Below are 11,915 nucleotides of genomic sequence, written 5' to 3' on the forward strand. Positions count from 1 at the left end.
CTATGATTCAAAGAGATCAGTCACAAAAAAATGGATGTGGAATTTATTAACAACATAATATAAAACTGATTTTGTTTTTCTTTGAAATGGTGACATTTTATTAGAATGTGCGGCACATAATATCAAATTGATTTTCTTGGAGTGGGGGGGTCTCATTAGAGACGTTAGAGGGGTGGCCTCCCCAACCTTCTCTGGCCCCATAGGTGAACTCAAATGAGGCAGAGATCAGAGCGGTCATGGTTGAGGATTATTGACAATAGTTCTTTAGATTACCAGAATGTTGAAGGTGATTCTCTCAATGCTATCAGGTGGCTGAAAGGAAGTATCTCTCCTCCTTGGAGATTTGCGCACTGGATTGATGAGATCCAAGATCGGATAACCGGAGGGCCCATCTGTTATCAGCATCTTAAAAAGATATGCAAATTCTGAGGAAGATAGGCGAGCCGGGGTATGCAGACTCTAGAGAAAGACTTGAGATTTTTTATTTTCTTCCTCCTTCAGGGCTCTCATTTTGTTCATTCTTACTTCTTTTTTCTTGTTACTTCTTGTATCGACCTCCTTGGTCGTTGGGATACTGCCCTCTTATTCATTAATTAATACATCCTTCACCCTTTAAAAAAAAGATTTTGTGGACTATACCCATTGTATACTCATAAACTGAAATTTTAGGCTATATATTAGTAATATAGTTTGTTCTTTTTTTTTTGGTATGGTAAGCTGGGATTGAACCTCTGACCTCTAGGTTGAAGAACAAAGTCTTAAACCATTGAGCTAGAGGCTCAATCCCACTTTTATTAGTAGTTGATAGGTAACTAATTTAATAAATGTATATAATATCACATAACAATATTTTCAAATAATAAAAGGGAAATGATATCAGCACAACCATGTTTTAATAATTGCACAAACCTACCTCATCTTTTAGTTTTGAATTGGCTTTGTGAGAGCTTTTTGAGAACTGTAATAACTTTTGACAGCTCTTTAAATAGTAAAAGACAAGATGAGCTACTGAAAATATCAAACCATGGTTCTGCTGATATCATTTCCCATAATAAAAATATCAATGGAAGAAAAATTCACTTGAAATGATTTGGAGTCATAAATTCAATTCTACCATGTAAAACGTGACTTCAGTCCATTTAGACGGCTTAGTTGCCCCATAAAACACTGCATTACAAACACCCTATAAATAGATAGGAGGGGAGGACACCATCCATCGAACAAAAGAGAATAATCTCTCATCCCATAAAAAAAAATTTCCAAAGTCCTCCAACAAGAAGCAAGCAATGGGTGTAGACGCAAGAGAAAAGCTGAATGCCCTCGCTCTTGTTTGGAACCCCACTGTATCATTCGTAGACTCATTTGTTCTCAAATGGGCACTCGATCTTCACATTATAGACATTATCCACATCATTTTTGACAATTTCCATATCATTATTTGACATTTTCCACCTAGGCTTGTTACTTTCTCAGGAAAGCAAGTGAACACCAAAATTCTATCTGGTCAAGGAAAAAAGAGGTTGTTTTCCAGGGATTTGATTTTCCGGGAACGCAAGTGAACAAAGCCTTAGGAAAGCACTTCAAATGATTTGATAATGTTATCTATCAATTATTGATTGCAGAAAATATTACATGATTGGGATGATGAGGATTGTGTGAAGATTCTGAAGAAATGCAAGGAAGCAATGCCAGAAGAGGGAGGGAAGGTGATTGTAGTTGACATTGTGATGGACATTGATGAAGGTCACGAAATCACCCGTACCCGATTTGTCTTCGATGTGTTAATGATGTTATTGACAGGGGGACAGGAGAGAACTGAGGAGGAATGGAGAAGGCTTGTCTTCAATGCTGGATTCAGTCGCTGTGAGATAACACCCGTCGATGCTTTGCAGTCTATGATTGTCGTATTTCCTTAGTCTGTTAAGATCGATATTCATCATCTAGCTTATGTTCACCTATTATGGGTCATTTATTTTCCAAGCCTATTTGTTCTTTGTTTATGCTTAGTTTGAAGAAATAAGAATGCTAGTGGTGTACTTGAGGTTCTTGTTTAAATCAAGATCTATTAATTTAACCATGCATTTAACTGGACTGCAAAGAATGGTTAGGAACTTATCTTGATCGGTCATGGTCGAGATTGATCTGTGGTGGATTTTCTACTGCTTGTCTAGTCGACTTGATAGGTCAACGGTAAGGTTGCTCCATTGTGGCCTAGTGATCACAGGTTCGATTCGAGGAAACAGCCTCTCTGCAAAGCAGGGGTAAGGTTGCGTACATCTAGCCCTCCTCAGACCCCGCAATGGCTGGAGCCTCGTGCACTGGGTCGCCCTTTTTATAGATATATTTAAGGTGTTTTGAGGAGATTGGCCAAATTTAAGGTAGTCTATAGATTTTTTAAGGCTTAATGGCAGTGGGATAGTAAAAAATAAGTAGGCTTCCTTTCTTTTGACTTAAAATGGGGGTAAAATAAAAAATTTACTCCTAGTTTTGCACTAAAAAAGGAGCATAAAATTTGTTTTACACCCAGGAAATAGGGGGGCAAACTCGGATCGGGTTGGGACGGATTGAGGCCAACCCGACCCGAGGAACCCATTTTTCCAACCTGAACCCAACCCGACTATGGACCCCGATCCGAGAGAGCCGGCGGGGATGTGTGCCCCCACGCGCTAACATCTCTACAGATCATCCACGTGAATGGAGAGCTCTACCAAGGAACTCTCGAAAGAAAATGCCTCTCACAGCATGAGTGGCGATACAAAGGTGAGATACCTCTCGATTCGGGGACTAGCCCAGATTCGAGGCGTACCTTAAACAAAGAAGAGTCGCCATCCAAGGAAGTGGGCCAAGGATCCCATACTATGCTCTGTTGCAACGGATAACCAGAGATTATAAAAGAGGGTTCGTGCCTGGTTACGAATTCGGAAGGTCTGAAGAGCACCTCATCCGCCCAAGTGCAAGCACCTGGTCTCTTATGCCATTTGTTATTGATTTTGAAGAGTTTTGAGCGAAAGTCATATGAAATGGGAACATATATCTCTGAGAAGACGTCTACCTAATCATGCATGTCTCAGAGATGAAAATTAAACACATACACAAAATAAATGAAAAATGTGTCACCTAAGCAAAACTAGGTTATAAGTGACATGCCTAATGGGTGTCTAAGTTCCGGTGTGCAAACACATGCATGTCACAGCTGAATGTATAGGATCTGTACATGAAAGTAAGAAAACACAGCAAAAACATACAACACAAATCAACTCTATACATGACTGGACAAAATGAGTCCTAACTCTAATGCGACCTGACTCGGGCCAAGATGGCCGTCCATCCCAGCTGCTCTACGTATCCCGGCCTCGGGAAGAATCGGAGTCAACGTAGTTTGATGACATGTTCTAAGACTACGATGCCTAACCATCTAGAACCGCTATCCTAGACTCAATCCGCTAGACCCGACTGATTTTTAAAGTTTTTGCACGATTTACTTAAATTCAAGTGAATTGTAATTTTTAGGACTCTCTCTATATGCCTTAACTAATGCAAGTGGGCCCTACCTCCTATGGGTATCTAGGCTGTGCAACCTAAGGAAAACTATGGGTTGACTATATGCTTCCTAGTCTAGCCATCGGTTCGACTAAATGTCTAACCGATCGACTTGAGGCCTCCTAACTCTAGAGACACTCACGCGACAGGACACACCATATCAATACAAATCAGGACAGACTCCTAACTCTAAAACACCCCAAACAAACTAGGACGGACTCCTAACTCTATGGGAAGATCTTTTTGAAAAGGTTTTGAAGAAGTTTTATATTTTTGAAGGTTCGAAATGTTTGTTTTTAAAGGTTTGGCTGGACCTGGGATATGGATCCCAAGCTGCACTACGTACCTCGTGGAAGAGGATCAAGCCAACGTAGTTCGGAACAGATTTCCTAACTACTTCTAATGACTCAAGATTTTTGAGATTTTTGGTTTTTCAGATGTTTTTGTTGTTTTTAAGTGTTTTTGACTCAAGGGGGACAAATCCTATCATCATAAGGGGAGAACAGACTCCCGATATCCCGCAAAGGTTGGACAGCATCCTATGCTTTGCGGGGGAAAAAGATAGAAACACGACTCTGCAAGGGTTGGACAGCATCCTATACCTTGCAAGAGAGGATAGAAGAACATGATCTGATGAAAGGTTGGATAAAATCCTAACCCCTATGATGATAGAATTTGATTCCTGAACAAGAGGACTGACTCTCTAGACTAAGGACGGATTCCTATGCTAGTGGACTATCAAACTAAGATAAAGCTCAACAAGTAATAAGCAAAAAGAAACCTTGTGCATATTTGGCAAAGGTAAAACAACCAGCCGGGCCGGACAGCTACCTAGCCCTAGGGTGCAACAAATGTGCAACCCAATACCCATAAGGGTAAGGGGTATGTTGCCAAGCCGAGTAGGATGTTCTCCCAAAAACCAAATGATGCACAAAGAAGAGGTTTAGGAAGAAAAATGAGATTGGGTGAGACTCCTAAACAAAAAGATGAGCTCCAAGAGAGGTGCTGACGAGACATGGCATGTCTCCTAAGGATAGACTCACTAATGAGACAAAGCTTGTCTCTAAAGGATACAACTTTCTCTGTCTGAGACATAGCCTGTCTCCCTGAGAGGGCTCTAGAGAACTCTTTCATTGCCCTTGCAATGAATGGATTTCTAATTTCTAGGGGATACACACCATAAAGACTTGGACAAGTCTTTAAATAAAGAAGGGAGTGCTACTTGGACTGAGCGAGTCCCCTAATGATGGGCTTAGGCTAGCGCCTTCATCGCCCTTGCAACGAGAGGGAATTCTAATATCTAAAGAAATTTAACAGAAATCTATAAGACTGTGTTAGTCTATCAAAAAGAGAAGAAAATACTATCAGATAATCGCAAATTTTATTCTAAAAATAAATCAAGTGCTAAGCAAAGAAGAATATACAATTTAATAGCAATCATAAAAATGATAAATAACATTAATTAGTCCAGACCAGCCGCTGGATAGCCTAATAAAGTAAAAACAATATCAAACACTTCAAAACCAACCACAAACCCCAATACGGGGACTCCAATGAAATCAGATGATGCCAAAGTAATCATCTGATATCAAATACACATGATAATATTTCTAATCCCGCCTTGAGATCAGACAGTACTCATGTCGATAATATCGAACAGAGTAGTCATCTGATCTCCTTCTTCCTATTAACAATTTATTTAAATAAATAGGGCAGCAAGCAGTAAACTAATCAGTGGACAGCAATTATGTGCTAGTGAAACAACCAATGGGCAGCAATTTATGCAAAATAAGGGGCAGCAAGTAATGAACCATTAGTAGACAGCAGCTATATGCTAGTGAAACAACCAATGGGCAGCAATTTATGCAAAATAAGGGGCAGCAAGTAATGAACCATTAGTGGACAGCAGCTATATGCTAGTGAAACAACCAATGGGCAGCAGTTTATGCAAAATAAGAGGCAGCAAGTAATGAACCATTAATGGACAGCAGCTATATGCTAGTGAAAAAGATCAAAGGGCAGCAGTTATGTATAGAATAATGGGCAGCAATCGTATGCAACTGAAATAATAAAAAAAAAAATCATAGATATGACTCACGCGTTTGGGCATGGTAATATTAACACAGTAAATGTTAATAGGAACCCTATCATGTGGACCACACTCAGCTAATTGATTGATTTTAACTTATCTCACTTCTTTTACAATGAAAAAGTATCTTCAACATATGCTATTATTTAAAATCAGTAGCATGTTCTTTGAAAGATGAGACATTAATTACTTTATTGATAAATGTATAAATGAAGAGACAAAACAAAATTCATTTTCCTGAATTGCTACAGAGATGAAGAAATAACGATTAATATGCCAGATCTACTTATTAGAGATTTTTCTTTCTTTCTTTTTCAGAGTACTTTTACTTCTTCTTTTACAGATCAATGAACTCTTTTGCAAAAATTTCAATAATTTTAAGAAAAACAAAAATTTCACTTCAACAAATTCAAAGAAAATTGAAATTCTTGTAGGATTTGCTAGCTAATGTTAGGAATTTTGAGGAATAATCATAGATATGCTGAAATTATAGGTAAAAATACAAAGATCTAGATTTTTTTTAAAGGAAGGATCTGAAGGATATGGTTTAAAAGTTCAAGATATAGTTTATATAATGAAAAGACAATGGATCTGATAATGCAATTTCAGAAAATAACATAATCTGTTCGATGTAAAGAATGAGAAGAATGAATTTGAGCTCAGATCTACAAAAGAAATGAATCTAATAGTGTGAAAGCTAAGAAAATAAGAGGGATCTGAAACTAAAGTTAAGACATTGAAGCAAGAAAATATAGAAAATCAAAGGCTAGAATGAGAAAAAAAGAAGATCAAGAAAAATGAAACAGATCAACATGAGAAATTACACACAAAATAAATAAATAAATAAATAATGAGCTTACCGGTCGGAGATCTGCCGGAGAGGAAAACTTTTGGCAGAACCTTGCCAAATCCACCGGAGAAGAGAATCGGGAAAGCAAAACCACGAAGGTTAGGGGTCTCAATGCTCAGATCTATTCCTTCCTTCTCTAATACTCTAATTTTCTTTTCTCTTTTTTTTTTTTACAGATCTGAAGCTTTTGGAGGATCAGATCTACGGTTCCAAGAGATATAGAAGAGATAGATCTCGAATTTTTAGGACCAAAGACAGATCAGATGAAATAAGACTGAGATCAGAACCTTCATATGTAAAAACGAGAAGAATCGAACTAGAAATTCCAAAGAGAAACAATCCGGCGAGAGCTCCGGCCGAAATTCTAGTGATTTTCAACGGAAAAGACGAAGACATTGGCTAGGGCTTGAGAAAAATGAATTAGGGTTTCGGTTCAGTTTTCTCTAGGTTTTGAGATCATGAGGAGAAGAAATAGAGAAATCGAAAAATTAACAATGGAAGAGAAAAAACCATGGCTGAAGATTTGGCCGGAACGTGAACGGAGAAGGTGATCGGAATCGAGAAAAATCTTTCGTTCTATCTCTCTCTGCGAAAACCCCCTTTTTTTTTTAAAATGAGGTTAAATGGCTATTTATAAAAGAAAACGAATGTTGATGTTGGCACTCCAAGTTGATAAGCGCACACATGCGCGACCCCAGCTGGCTAATGCACCCTCCCCACGCTTGATAACTGCACTAACTCCACTTGTCTTTTTCGAATTTCTTCGTCGGAATTTTCTGGAATTTTGCCAGGACATTTCTAGGGCTTTAAGGCTTCTAAAAAAGTATTCATGGGCATTTAGGGTCTTTGGATGACTGGAATTTTTCTTCAAATACACGGATTTTAGGGTAAAATGAAAAACCTAGTGGGCCACCCCCTATTTACACTACACACACCCTCTCAGCCTTATTGCTGGGCAAACGAGTCCCGATCTCGATGAAATTCTGCAAGGAGTTAGAAGAGACCTTCATCCAGCCTAGGGTGAAGTTTGGGACCCTAATGCTGAGATTCGGATGGATTTGGTATGAGCCGGGAGGGTTTAGGGCTTAGTCAAAATGAGGTGTCTACAGATGCCCCTCTTTGGCAGAGCGTGCTCGTCGCGCGAATGTCAAAGCTGAACAGACAGCACATTTTGACTGGCCCAAAATTAATTTGAGAGAAAAAAGAATGAAGAAGATGATTTTTTTTTTTAATATTGGACTTTTGGAAGGATCAGATACCTCAGGGGTTGTGATATGGAATGGATTTTTCAGGGGTTTTAAATGGAAGAGAGGCCTCAGGGGTCTTAAATAGAAAGGTTGCCTCAGGGGTCTTGAATGGAATGGTTTTGGTATTTCTCAGATTTCTACACTCAGGACGGATGCTCTCAAAGAGAAAAGAAAATTTTTACGCTTGGAGCGAAAACTTTCAGGAAGAAAATGGGTTCTACGCTTGGAGCGAAATGCTTTTCAAAGAGACAAATTGATTCTACGCTTGGAGCGAATGCTTTCAAGAAAAATTTGGGTTCTACGCTTGGAGCGAACTGCTTTTCAAAAAGATGAATTGATTTTACGCTTGGAGCGAAAACTTTTCAAAGAAACAAATTGATTTTGATTTTACGCTTGGAGCGAATGATTTTAAAGAGACAAAATTGATTCTACGCTTGGAGCGAATGCTTTCAAAGAGACAAATTGGGTTCTACGCTTGGAGCGAACTGCTTTTCAAAAAGATGAATTGATTTTACGCTTGGAGCGAAAACTTTTCAAAGAAAGAAATTGATTTTGATTTTACGCTTGGAGCGAATGCTTTCAGAAAAAATTTGGCTTCTTCACTCGGGGTGAATGCTCTCAGGGAGAAAATTTAGTATTTTCACTCGGGGTGGATGCTCTCAGGGAGAAAATGGTTTCTTCACTCGGGGTGGATGCTCTCAGGGAGAATTTGATTTCTTTGAATGCTTGATTTTTTTATATATTTTTTTTTTACAAACTTCAATTGCGAGTAGAAACTCTGCCGAGGATAATGAGGTAAATTCTCAATGAAATGATGAGAAAGATTCTCAACGGAATGATGAGACAAACCTTTAAAGGAATTGTCGAGACAGACTCTCAAAGGAATTTGATTGAGGAGCTGTATTCAAAGACTGTGTTCAAACTCCTCTTATCTTTATTTATTGAGAATAGCCATCTCGATCATTGCTCACTTGATATCTTTTATGACCTGATTACTCAGGGCATAAAAGATGCCCCTAGTGTTATTATACTTCCATGACAAATTCATAAGAGAGCAAAACACAGGGAAAAGGTTAAAATGCTTTTATTTCTTGAATATTTAAGGTTACAAAGCTTTCAGGTTTACAACAGACTGCATCTGCCTAACAACCGCCTTGCATTTCTGATGATCTCTGCCATTCATATGGGCTTGAAAGCCTGCCAGATGGACTTGAGAATCTACCATCTTCTGAACTTTGCTCTGCTGTGTATTACCTTTGAGGAGACACAACCTTATCATTTTATTTTTTTCACCCCAGCTTTGGGAGGGATACTAACCACACAGGACTCTGGAATTTGACCTTGACTTGACATAGAAAAAGATTTGGACAACCAGCAAATGAGGACTTCGACAGGCATAATGACTTAAACTCTAAGAGAGACTGAATCTGCTTCTTAGTCTGATAAGTATTTTTAAAAATGGTACAGTCTACCACTCTTAGAATCTTTTGAAAACCGTATTTAAAGGTGTTTCATTCCTTTTTCCGGTATTTCCATCATGGTTATTATTCCCTTGGATTGCTTAGTCTTAACCCCCTTAGCCTTGAGAGTGTCAGAAGAATTTCTGCCGGTGCTTACTCAGACTTTGGAGTAGTGCCGCCGAAGAAATGAAAGTCTTGCTGGCTTTCAGAGGTTCTGTCCTTTATGAAGTCACTGCCATGACCAAATTGCCTTTTCAGGTTTTCGATTTGGCGGACCGTATGCCTTAATTTTTGCCTGGACTGTCTGCCCTTGCAGATTTTCCATCCAGCAGGTTCAGCACCCTAACTTTTTTTTGCCTAAGCCGCCCTTTCGGGTTTTCAGCTTAGCGGGTCTAAGACTCCATTATTTTTTTTTATTTTCTTTCTGTTTCTCTACAAACCTAGGCCTAAGTATACCAGAAGGACTTTTAGGTAGGCTTGGGTTCAAACAGGTTAACATTTGGTAAGTTTTCATGTATTTGACCGAATCTGGCCCTCCAGACTGCCTACGTATCCCCAAAGAAATGGGAATCAGGTCCGCGTAGTTCGCCCATTTGGGTTTCAAAAATTGTTTATTTTGTTCTTTCTTTCCTTCTTTTTTTTTTTAAGGATTTGAAAGGTTTGAAGGATTTGACCGAACCCGAATTAATCAGGCTACCTACGTACCCTGTAGAGAGGGATCAGGTCATGACGTAGTTCAGGCTCAATATCTTTTATGACGTAAGTCATAAAAGATGCCCCTGGTTTGAGTTTATCAAAGAAATAATATTTTCGTTTATAGTCTCAAAAGTGTTTGCAAAGGATTTTTGACTTTGAGGTAGTTGGCTTTTAAGCTCTGATCGATCAAAGACGGCCTCCTGGTGTATCTAAGCATAATACTTCTTTAGCTGGTCTAAGTTTGTAGGTTCTGTTAATTTTTCTCCATTTTCATTGAGGAGTCTTACGGCTTTTCCAGGCAGGACTTCATCAACAATGTAAGGACCAGACCAATTTGGCCTGAACTTCCCTCTGGGATCAAACACCGGTGCCCTGTAAGACTTCAAGACGAGATCTCCTGGTTTCAGGTCTCGGACCTTGACTTTCTTGTTAAAGGCTCTTTCAATTCTTCTCTGATACCCTTGGATGTGATACAAGGCTCTCAACCTCTTTTCATCAATCATCTGCAATTCCTGATGTCTGGCTTTGGCCCACTCAGACTCTGGCAGATTCGCTTCCATCATAACTCTTAGAGACGGGATTCTCATTTCAACAGGGAGGACTGCTTCCATTCCATACACCAGAGAGTACGGAGTTACACCTGTAGAGGATCTGATCGATGTCCTGTAAGCCCATAAAGCAAAAGGAAGCTTGTTTGACCAGTCCTTATAAGTCTCGGTCATCTTACTGATTATGACCTTGATGTTCTTATTCGCTGCTTCTACAGCCCCGTTTGTCTGCGGTCTGTAAGGAGATGACTTATGATGCTTGATTTTAAACTCTTCGCACAGGTGCACTACTTCTTTCTTGAAATGAGATCCATTATCAGAAATCAGTTCATGAGGTACTCCATATCTGCAAATGATATTCGCACGGATGAACTTCGCAACTGTATTGGAAGTTATGGAAGCATATGAAGCAGCTTCTATCCATTTTGTGAAATAGTCAATGGCCACCAAGATGTACTCGTGTCCACTTGACGATTTAGGATAGACTTTGCCAATGATATCAATCCCCCATACTGAGAACGGCCACGGCGAGGTCATAGAATGCAGCTCCGACGGAGGCACATGAATAAGATTCGCATAGACTTGGCATTTATGACATTTCTTCACAAATGCGAAACAATCTGTTTCCATTGAGGGCCAATAGAAACCAAGTCTAAGGATTTTCCTTGACAGCATCTTACCATTCATGTGAGGACCGCAAACACCTTCATGTGTTTGCTCTATGAGCTCTGCAGCCTGATCTTCATCAACACACAGAAGTTGTATCCCATCAAACGACCTTCTGTACAACTCTTCACCACAAATAATGAAGTTGGCAGCGAACTTCTGAAGAGTTTTCCTCTCTTTGCTGGAAGCTTCAGGCGGATGCCCCTTGCCTGAAATGAAATTTCTGATATCTGTATACCATGGTTTACCATCTGGACACTTGGCAGATATTTCAATGGCATTCACATGTGCTGGAGCCCATTGCAATCTTACAGCTAAAGGTTGAACCTCAATTGTAGCAGAAATGTCCAACATTGATGCCAGAGTAGCCAGAGCATCAGCAAAATGATTTCTTGTCCTCGACAAATGAGTAAAGGTGACATTCCTAAACTTCCCGACCAAAGATGCGAGATAAGTGTGATATGAGATCAACCTTGCCTCTTTCGTTTTCCAATCCCCATTTATTTGACAAATAATCAGGATTGAATCTCCGAACACATCGATGTCTTGAATTTGCAAAGCCAAAGCTGCCTCAAGTCCTGCGATGCATGCTTCATATTCTGTCATATTATTGGTGCATTCAAACTGCAACTTGATAGATATCGGGATGTACTCCTTTTTTGGAGATACCAAAACTGCCCCTATTCCTTGACCATGATTATTGACAGCTCCGTCAAAGTACATAAGCCACTTGGAACTCGGAATCTCTTCTGCAATGTCCATAATCTCTTCATCAGGAAAATCAGCTTTCAGAAAAGCATTCTCTTCAACAGGAGCATC

General features: G+C 39.4%; 1 pseudogene; it reads left to right on the top strand.

Annotated features, from left to right (window-relative positions):
* The first annotated feature begins 1,286 nt into the window (after positions 1–1,286).
* On the top strand, positions 1,287–1,916 carry LOC143891790 ((RS)-norcoclaurine 6-O-methyltransferase pseudogene; annotated as a pseudogene).
* Positions 1,917–11,915: the final 9,999 nt, after the last annotated feature.

Source organism: Tasmannia lanceolata, unplaced genomic scaffold (genome assembly GCF_043159265.1).
Source record: "Tasmannia lanceolata isolate RefF3 unplaced genomic scaffold, GAP_Taslan_0.1 ptg000015l, whole genome shotgun sequence".
Classification (NCBI taxonomy): Eukaryota; Viridiplantae; Streptophyta; class Magnoliopsida; order Canellales; family Winteraceae; genus Tasmannia; species Tasmannia lanceolata.